Below are 11,280 nucleotides of genomic sequence, written 5' to 3'. Positions count from 1 at the left end.
GAGTCTTGAAACTTGCACTGTGAGCATCAGATTCAAGAACAGCTGAGCAAGCCACGACCAAGTCGGAGTTCCTCTGCTACCTATTCAGCTTAAATCCTTCTTCAAAGGTAAAAATTCATCTTCTTTGATCTGATTTTGCTTTAATTGCACCTACTAAGCTCTCACCTGGTGCAACAAAAATCATAACCACAGAGCAACAAACTATAAGATGATGATGTTGAAGCCATTGACGAGTGATTCAGCTATGAAATCAACGAGCTCAAACTATCTTCACCGATTCGATTCCATCAGTGTAAGACACTTCTTTTGAGTAATTTCTCCCAATATTTCATGTGAAAATTCTGAAACAAATCAAAACATTTGTAACTGTTTATAAATGACATGGGTTATTTTTAATTTTCTACTCTTAATAGCAAATTATTTAGAAGGGCACTAATATAATTTAACTTTTAAATTAAGAAGTTCTTGCTTTTAATAAATAGATAGATAAGGGAGAAGAGGAAATGCCACTTGAATGATTCCTGCTATGACTTTACATGTCTTTATTATTTTTAACTAAATTTTAATTATTAAAGTTGTCTGGATTGTCCTTCAACTTCAACTGCATTTAATACGTAGGTACCCAATTTGGTAGATGCTAAAGCTAACGTTTATATAGTCCGAAACCGTTTTTGCACTTTCTGACAAATGTATCTTTTCTAAAACTTCCGCTTTTCATTTTTCAAAACCATCAAACCACTTCATCTTACTTTCAAATTCTTTCAAAAAAGGCATACTAAATCCATCTTCTCAGATCGATCACCATGGAAAATAAAAAAATTTCACTTCCCAGACCAACCACATACAACATACAGAATCAGAAACGGCGCAAAACAAACTCAGTTACTAAAGGTATTATGATCTTTTATTACCACTACCATCTGTGTTCAATAATTTTTATAAAACTTCCGGTTTCAAGCTTAAAACAAATAAAACCATTAGAGTAATGATGGTATAGAAAAATCAGGTCTAAGTTATGCAGTCGGTATAGTGAAAGATTTACTGTTTAAGAGTAGAAAAATTATTCAAATAAATTTAACTTGGAATTGAGGTTGCTTGGAGGAGTTACAGTTATCGACATTATTAGAAGCGTTTTAAAGTGTTGAAGGGAGTGGAACTATAGTGTTAGGTTGTTTCCAGTCGATAATCAAGTAATGAGACTAATTATTATTATTTTTTTATGACAAGGAACCTGCAGCCTTTACCCTTTGGGTGCGCACAGTATAAACCTCGCACCTGTACAATAGCCCGCAAACCACACTAGAGAAATATGCAAAATATAATTGATTTATTGATGAACTCGTATGAAAAATATGCAAAATCATAAATTCCTTTGCTCTCGTGTGCTAGATAGACATATTTGACGAATTCTATCATCTATTGCTTAAACCTCTTCTGTTGATAAAAAAAATTTCCCTATCATATTCTAACTTACGTAATTTTTTCTATTGCTCTGATTTAGCATATTTTCCTTTACATGTACTGCTAATTCTAGAAGCTGAGTTGAGATAACATACAAATTTCTTCTACAGATAATGTTGACCCGTCCAAAAATAGAAACTATGCCGTCGAAAATGAAGAAAGACTTCCTCTTTTGTCTGATATAACAAATGGTGAGTGACAACATCCTTGATTTAATATATTTACAATAGCTTTCCTTGAACTTACTGTACCTTAATTTATTCTTATTTGAATGTTTTGTTAAGTTGGATAATAGTTAAACAACTAATGATGAATATATAACTCATTGTGTAGACATGAGAACACGTCATCTTCTTCCTGATTTAAACACATTTCCTATATTGCAAGGTGAGTCCCTCAATTGTGTTCTTTATTTAAGACTTTTATCATATACACTTTCTTTTGACTTATTTTGTTCATCTGTGTTACTTATAAACATTAAACAATGCCATCATAGGTATGCACGATGACAACATATTGCCTGATTTAATTGACACTCCAACTGAAAAAGGTATGAGAATTTTGTTTGTCTTATTAATTTTTAGTCCAAAGTGGATCACAAGTTTTAAAAACCAGTACTTTAACAGGATTTTGTAATTGATAATAAAATTTTATATTACTTTGTAGATGTGCAAACACATAATTCTCTACCTGATTTAAATGACACACCACTACTGGAAGGTGAGTATTTCAAATTTTCATCTGTTATCAGTTAAAATAAATTACAATGTTAAGATTACTGGAAATTAATTAGTCTAACTCTCTTACTAGAGATTGAGGCTACAATAAACGACACAGTTATACAAGGTACGTTTCTAGGAAATATTGGTTTAACTTCAAAAAAATGACATCATACGAGGGGGAAAAAAAAGACATCATATGAGATGTGACTTTCTGAATGTACAATCTTAAATTTAACAAAAAGATTATTACGTTTACATCAATATCGCTCAATAATTTTACACATAACAGGGCAGCTGCAAACTAACATAGAAGATGACGATGAAGAGGAGTATCCAGGTATGACAAGCATACCTTTGAAACTGCCGTGACTATTAGAGATGAATCTATATTGACAAATATAGATGTATATATTTAAAAAAAAAAAACTCTATTAATTGATTTAACGACTTTCTTTAGATGTGGATGTTGAATGTGGCGACATTTGCACTGAAGGTACTTGTGAGAAACTCTTATTCACATAAAACAGTGCTATAAATCAAATCAATTAAGTGTCATTAAATTTATATATACTATTGCAAGTATAGATTACTGGGATATAGGAGATGCTACATATGAATGCGAAAAGTGTGGAGCTATATTTTGGTATGAAGAAAGAATCCACAAGCATTACAACTCAAAAAACCCAATTTTCACAATGTGCTGTCAAAAAGGAAAAATAAAACTTCCAGATCTTAAGAAGCCTCCTCAAGTTTTGGGACAACTACTGTTTGGAACAGGTTAGAGGAATCATTACTTTTAATATCAATATATTCAAATCAAATTATACTCACATTCATCATTCTGCAATTATTTTATTACAGGTCATAAAAGTAATCATTTTCGAGAAAAAATAAGGAGTTATAACTCTATGTTCTCATTTACATCAATGGGGGGAAAGGTTGATGTCTCTGTCAATCAGACACAAGGGCCAAGAACATTCAGATTATTTGGACAAAATTATCATCAAATTGGGAGCTTGCTACCTCCTGAAGGATCTACTCCAAAGTTTGCACAGTTATATATCTATGATACAGAAAATGAAGTTGCAAATAGAATTAACGCTGTCAGGTTAGTAGTCTACCTTATTTGTATAATACTATGCAAATAAAAATTAATTTAGATGACCTTATTGATATCATATATTTTCTTTCAGTCGAGGCCAAGATGTTAATAAACTTCATGCTGAAATTGTTGCTGATCTAAAACAAATGCTCGATGTCAATAATGTTTTGGCCAAGACTTTTAGAATGGTCCGAGATAGATTCCAAGAAAATATCAACTCAAATGTGAAGCTCAAACTAATAGGGAAAAGAGGTACCGATGGTAGAAGATACAACTTACCAACAATAACAGAAGTAGTTGCTTTAGTGGTAGGTGACTTTGAAGTTTCTGGATGTGATCGTGACATCATTATAGAAACACAATCTGGGCAGCTACAAAGGATAAATGAACTAAATGCTGCATATTTAGGTCTACAATACCCTTTACTTTTTCCTTATGGTGAAGACGGATATAGAGAGGACATTCCTTTAAATGGAGGTGATAAATCATCGGGAGGAAGGCAATATATTAGCATGCGAGAATATTTTGTCTATAGAATTCAAGAAAGAAAAGACGAAGTTCCTACCATTGTGTCTTCAAGAAGACTATTTCAACAGTTTTAGTTGATGGCTATACAATGACTGAGTCTTCTTGGTTGAAATTTATCAGGACTCATCAAAATCAATTAAGAGTTGATTTTTATAAGGTCTTAACAGATGCTATTTTACATGGAGACATTGATCCTTCATCCCAAGGTAAAAGAGTAATTCTACCATCAAGCTTTACAGGGGGTGCACGATATATGTTGCAGAATTATCAGCATGCTATGGCTATATGCAAATGGGCTGGGTACCCTGATCTTTTTATCACATTTACTTGCAATCCTAAGTGGCCAGAGATTACTAGATTCGTAGAGAGCAGAGGGTTGACTCCTGAAGATCGTCCAGATATCTTAAGCAGGGTGTTCAAAATCAAATTGGACGGCTTAATAAAGGATTTGAAAGACAGTCAAGTTTTTGGAAAAGTAAAAGCAGGTATATAATATTTACACTTTAAACTTACATATAGATGCTGATTTTATAAGATTTTTTTTTTTAATATATATGATTTTGACAAACCTTTTTTCTATTAAACTCGGTTGATTTCCAATGCAGTGATTTATACCATTGAGTTCCAAAAACGAGGGTTGCCTCATGCTCATATCTTGTTTTTTCTTCATGAGCATAATAAATTTCCATGTGCCTCAGATATTGATCGAATAATTTCAACAGAAATACCACATGAAGGGGATGATCCTTATTATTATAAAGTCGTGAAAAATTTGATGATGCATGGCCCATGTGGTTCTGCTAGGAAGTCTTCTCCTTGCATGCAGAATGGTAAATGTACGAAACACTTTCCTAAAAAATTTGTTGACGCAACAACAGTTGACGAAGAAGGATATCCTGTTTATAGAAGAAGGGATAATGGTAGAACAATTATAAAAAATGGTATTGAATTGGATAACAGGTATGTGGTGCCACACAATCGCTTCTTATTATTAAAATATGGTGCTCATATCAATGTGGAATGGTGAAACCAATCACGATCAATAAAATACTTATTTAAGTATGTCAATAAAGGGCATGATCGTGCAACTGCTGCTTTTTCACAAAGTACTCATGGGGATGGTTCATCAACTGTTGATGAAATCAACATGTATTATGATTGTCGCTACATATCACCATGTGAAGCCGCATGGAGAATATTTAAATTTTCAATTCACCATAGAGAGCCGCCAGTGGAAAGACTATCATTCCATCTTCCAAATGAACAGCCCGTCATTTTCTCTGATGATGATCACATTGAGAATGTAGTAAATAGACCAACTGTAAGGGAATCAATGTTTTTGAGTTGGTTTGAGGCAAACAAAGAATATCCGGAAGCAAGAGATTTGACTTATGCAGAATTCCCTCTTAAATTTAGGTGGGATCAAAATTTAAAAAAATGGGTCAGGAGAAAAACATCTGCATTTTCTATTGGGAGGATTTTCTTTGTTACTCCAGGGAGCGGAGAGTTATATTATCTGAGGTTGTTGTTGAATATAATCAAGGTCCGATTTCTTATGATGAACTAAGAAATGACCATTCCACTTTTAGAGATGCATGTTATGCACTTGGTTTGTTGGATGACGACAAAGAGTATGTCGATGCTATAAAGGAGGCCAATAACTAGGGAATGCCATCTTATCTTAGACAATTATTTGTCATGTTGTTGTTATCAAATTCAATGTCACGACCAGAATCTGTTTAGCAAGCATCATGGTGGTTATTGTCAGACGATATCCTTCATGAAGTAAGAACATTATTGGATAACTCAGGTATAAAAAAAATATGATTATATAATTACAATGTTTTTTATGTGCTCTCTAGATTAAAAATTAAGTAAATGTCGATACCTGATAACTACTGTATATTCTACTTCCTTACATTTGGTAGTCTAATAAACAAAGACAACTCTCTATTTTTATTTGTTCAATGTTTAACAAAAATTCAGGTTTTTTTTACCATTTCGTCTTACATGTTCTAAGCGCGTTAAAAAATATATCTTTCTTAAAAAATTGGTTGTGCCCTGTTTTGGACTTGAGTCTACTGCCAGGGACCTAAGGATCTGGCCACACTAATTGCTACTTTAAATGAGTACAGCAGAACTTCATAAGTTAAACTTAGAGTGCTAAAATGTTTAGTTTAGAGTGCTTGATGTACAAAAAATATGATGAAGTTTGCAGATTATTTTGGTGAAGTTTTTCGTGACATTTATAGTGCTCAAATGTTCAAAACATGTGCTAAAATCTGCATTTTTTTAGTGAAGTATAGTGTGCTGAAATCTGGACCTAATTTGTAGTGAAAGTGTGCTGAAAGGCTACTGAAACTGCACTATAAAAATTGCAGATTTTGCTGCCAATTCTCACTTTTAATTGGGTGTTCAGCTGAAACTTTGCTACAATGTGGAGTTTCTCCAAATTGACACTACCAGTTGGGTATTGAAACTTACTAACATTACACATATATGATTGAAACACTTTCCATAACGTGCTAAGTTTGCTGAAATATTTAAATTACTTCTAGATTAATGGAAAGAAGTAAGGAAGAACTTTATTCACATCGTGACAGGTCTTTCTCTTTTGACCTATTGTAATTCATTTAGTTTACATAACAAAAAAGAGTATTCCAGATCCAATCTTTGATATGGTATTCGATAACATTTTTTATACTAAAAAGCAGCAACTACATATACGTGAAACTACATGATTGAGTTTTATTTATGATTATATATTTTATTTAACATTTTTATGCCATCCAGAGGCAGAGCTTACAGATGATGAATTGAAAAATCGCTGCTTGCAAAAGATGGAGAGGACTTTAAAAGGTTGTGGAAAAAGTTTTAATGATTTTCCAACAATGCCAAGATCATATTACAGTGAGCAAGACGTTGATGGTGCCAACAGACTAATTAATGAGGAATTGCGCTATAACAAATGCTCTTTGACACAGGAACATCAACAATTAGTGATGAAATTAACAGCTGAACAGAAGTGTGTGTATGATAAAATCATGACTGCAGTGAACCAAGACATAGGGGGGTTATTCTTTTTATATGGTCATGGTGGAACTGGAAAAACATTTATGTGGAAAACATTGCCTTCTGGCGTACGATCTAAAGGTGATATAGTGATAAATGTTGCTTCAAGTGGTATTGCGTCTCGTGTGTTACCAGGAGGTCGAACGACTCATTCGAGATTTGCGATTCCTTTAAATCCAACTGAAGATTCAACATGCAATATAAAACAAGGTAGTCCTTTGGCAAAGTTGATTGTTAAGGCGAAGTTGGTCATCTGGGATGAGGCACCAATGATGCATAGATACTGTTTTGAAGCTCTTGATCGAACTCTTAGAGATATTCTATGATTTAAAGATCCATCAAATTTAGATCGACCATTTGGAGGTAAAACAATAGTACTTGGAGGTGACTTCAGACAAATCTTGCCAGTAATTACAAAAGGTACTAGGCAAGAGATTGTTAATGCAACTCTAAATTCTTCAGATTTGTGGCCCCAATGTCAGGTTTTAAAGCTAACAAAGAATATGAGATTGCAAGGAAGTCTATCAGGTGTAGATTTGGATGATTTAAAACAGTTGTCTGATTGGATTTTGGCAATAGGTGATGGAAAGATTGGATGTTCCATTGATGGCATTGAGAAAATAGAAATACCCGATGATCTTCTCGTACATAATTGTGATGATCCGATATCTGGAATTGTAGAAAGTACATATTCTGATTACTTGATACATTCCACTGATATAAAATACCTTCAAGAAAGAGCAATTCTTGCTCCGACTCTTCAGATGGTGGAATCGGTGAATGATTACATGGTTTCCCTCAACCATAGTCAGGATAAATCATATTTAAGTTCGGATACAATTTGCATGTCTGATAATGCATTTACATCTTTGGAGCATGTACATACACCTGAATTCCTAAATAGTATTAAATGTTCAGGTATTCAAAATCACTCCATCACTTTGAAGGTAGGTGTTCCTGTCATGTTGTTAAGAAATATAGATCAATCGGCAGGATTGTGTAATGGCACAAGATTGATAATCACAATACTTGGAAATCGGGTAATTGAAGCCAAAGTATTATCAGGAAAAATGGCTGGAGACAAAGTTTTTATCCCAAGAATGACACTTACTCCATCCGATGCAAGAATTCCTTTTAAGTTCCAAGGAAGGCAATTTCCAGTCATTGTATCGTTTGCCATGATCATCAATAAAAGCCAAGGTCAATCATTGTGTAATGTGGGATTATTTTTTAAGAAGCCGGTGTTTACTCATGGACAACTGTGTGTTGCATTTTCTCGGGTAACAAATAGAAAAGGGTTGAAGATCTTATGTTATGATGAAGATGGAAAAATAACAAATGAAGCTACAAATGTAGTGTATAAAGAAGTTTTCCGTAATTTAGAGGGTAGAAATTTTCATTGAATAAGTATCAAATGAGCAGCAACAAGAAGTTCAATGTACATATGCAAAATATAGTTGTGCATCCTGAAGACAAACATAAAGTTGATTGAGGTAAATATTTTTCTACATTTAATCTACTTTGATATACTATGTTACAGCTTAAATGATATTCCAGTCACTGGATGATACTGTTATTTGATAAATTATCTATCTATATTTGCAGTCAACCACTTCATTTAAATTGTATAGTTGCGGAAAGATGGATTAGCAAACATCACTTCACTTTTCTGTGATTGTTGCTAGGTATGACATAGTAGTTAGAATTGAGTTTTATTAGTAAAGATATAATGTCTCTATTTAAATGAAGAATTCGAGCTGTTATGATGTTGAATTTTCCTATTTATTTCAAGGCATATGATCGTGATGTGATTAAATTTGCAGGACTGGATGCAAGTATTACTTTCAATGTCATGATTTCCATGAAGAGAGTATTTTTTTTTATTTTTAGATAAAATGATATTGCTATGTTGACTTACATGAATTCAAATGAGTAATTCTTGCATCAAGGATTTCAATTTGGAATTACACATGCAACTGTTTCTTGCATTTTAAATTAAAGGGTGCCAACTGTTTTTGTTCTGCTATAACAGTGATCTAAATCATTTCTGGTCCTTGACAGAGTTGACATGTTCAGAGAATTCATCAACATGGATAAAGTATCAACAAAAACATACCCGCGCGTGAAGTTATCGGACTTGGTCCGCGTTCTGTCAAGATAGTAATTGTCTTGGTTATATTGTTGAATATGGTGGATTATCCGAGAAATTCTAGACAGAAACAGCCAAAGCAGCCTTCTTATTAGAGTGTGGTTATGTAGTTATCCAGTTATCCATCTCATTTTTTGCTCTATGAAAGTGACTAGAGGTCTTTGCAATCGGTTCTATTTTGGAAGGTACGATCTGTTCACACATACCTTGACGTCAGATAGACATCTCCCCTATTTTGTGACTTACTGCAAATTGATTAGATGAGAACCAATAGAAGGATGGAATTATGAAAAAAAGAAACTCGGCACATGGTCTTAGCATTGACAACATATCACTTAATCTTAAAAAATAATTAGCCTTTCTGTTTATACTATAAACTGTTAAAGTTTTGTTTGAGCTAAACTGTTTTTGTTGTGTTGATCAGGTCCCATATAGAGAAGGTGAATCCATTGCTGTGATTGCAGATGGTGAAGATGCCAATGAGGAAGCCTAACAAGCACAGATTGTACTCCATACCATGCTAACAGTGTCCTTGGTGACTTCGCTAACTTCAAAACCGTAAGCTTTTAATTCCTAATTATTCGAAGAAAAATTTCACCTATTACAGATCACTCTTAATAGATTGATAATCATATGCCTAGATTGTGATTAATATTGACACTTATCAATTCTACCAACAACTATAGGTGATATATTATATATACTCCAAGCATAGTCATAGTTGTTTAAGGGATCACAAGTTAGATGTCTAAATTTGAGATTTCATAAACATTGCTTCGTGCGTCAGAAGGCTTGTGTACACCAATGACAAAGGGGAAGAAATTAAAGGACTTTGCTCAAACTTCTTATGCATAATGAACGACTCCCTAATTCTCTAAATGATGTAAGATTAGTCTGTGCTTATCTTAGTTTTTCAGTACAGATTAAGTTAAAACCACTCTTCCACATGCATAGTACAAAAACATTCTTGCTCTTGCTTACTAATGTAGCTACAAATGTTTCATATTTCAGGTGACTTGAAGCCTGGAGTAGAGTTCAAGATTACTAGAGCTGTTGATAAAGAAACGCTCATGACAAAAATTCAAATGCCACCATTAAAATGGCAAATTTGGTCTCTTTATTTAATTTTTTGTTGTCAGATATGTTGGACTACTCTTTACCGCATGGAAGTGGCAAGCCGCTAGAGATATTAGCAAAGCTAAATGAGTTGGTTCGCTTTTCACCTGATGAAAAGATTGGTGTTTTTTATGCTGTTTCATCTTCTCTTGCTGCACAGCTTTTTAACTCAAAACAAATGGTTAATAATGAAGTTGAAGCAACTATATATACCATGGGAAAATGTTAGTATGTGATAAGACTGATCCAAGAATATTATATCTGTGATATGTCACATATGGATCATATACATCTATTTCTTATCTCTCCTCTCTATTTTTTCTTTTGAACAATCAGCGCATTTTAGTATCTGATAAGACTGATCTGAGAATATTATATCCGCAATATGTCACATACGGTTCATATACATCTATTTCTTATCTCTCTCCTCTCTATTTTTTTTTTTGAACAATCCGCGCATCGCGCGGGTACGTATACTAGTAGTTGATTAAAGTGTACCAAGTTATATAACTTTTGGTACAAACATTCATTGTGTGTATAATTTATAAAACTTTTGATACAAGCCGTCAATGCTGTGTTGGTCCCTCTTCCACACTTACATATAATAGTAGAAAAGAGTAGAGTAAATAAATATATGAATCAAATTAAACTAAACATGAAATAACTTCATCGAATCTCCTTTCTGATAAAAAAAAAATCAATTTGTATTGATTATAAATCCTAGAAATAAATTGACCCACTTTCTAGTTACTCCATTAATGTATAGTTTTAGTCAAGTCTCTAGACTAATATTTGATTTTGGACACCGGTTGTCAATTAGCCAATTCCTTCAGGTTGACCAGTAATTCATCAACCTGTCTACAACTGACTAATATCTAAGGAGATTATGGCCAACATATTAGTGCTCGCGTGATTCTAAATGCTAATTTGCTGTAATGTAACTATACAAAGTGAGTGGTTGTTGCCAGTATAAAAAGGAACTATACAAGGTTAAACGGGTAAATCATCCCCCACAAGCATTCCCCGAAAATTGACTGCAGAAATGGAAATTTACCCGTGCGTCTCTGAACTAGTCCCTTTGAAATGGCAACAAGATTGACGACTAAACAATATCAAAAGAGCAGAACCTC

The 11,280-nt window shown here is 33.5% G+C and overlaps 1 pseudogene; it reads left to right on the top strand.

The window, feature by feature from the left end:
• The first annotated feature begins 682 nt into the window (after window positions 1-682).
• On the top strand, window positions 683-10,556 carry LOC132622486 (uncharacterized; annotated as a pseudogene).
• The last annotated feature ends 724 nt before the right edge of the window (window positions 10,557-11,280 follow it).

Source organism: Lycium barbarum, chromosome 12, assembly GCF_019175385.1.
Source record: "Lycium barbarum isolate Lr01 chromosome 12, ASM1917538v2, whole genome shotgun sequence".
Lineage (NCBI taxonomy): Eukaryota > Viridiplantae > Streptophyta > Magnoliopsida > Solanales > Solanaceae > Lycium > Lycium barbarum.
The sequence above is the reverse complement of the archived record's forward strand: the minus strand, read 5'-3'. Positions and strand labels throughout refer to the sequence as shown.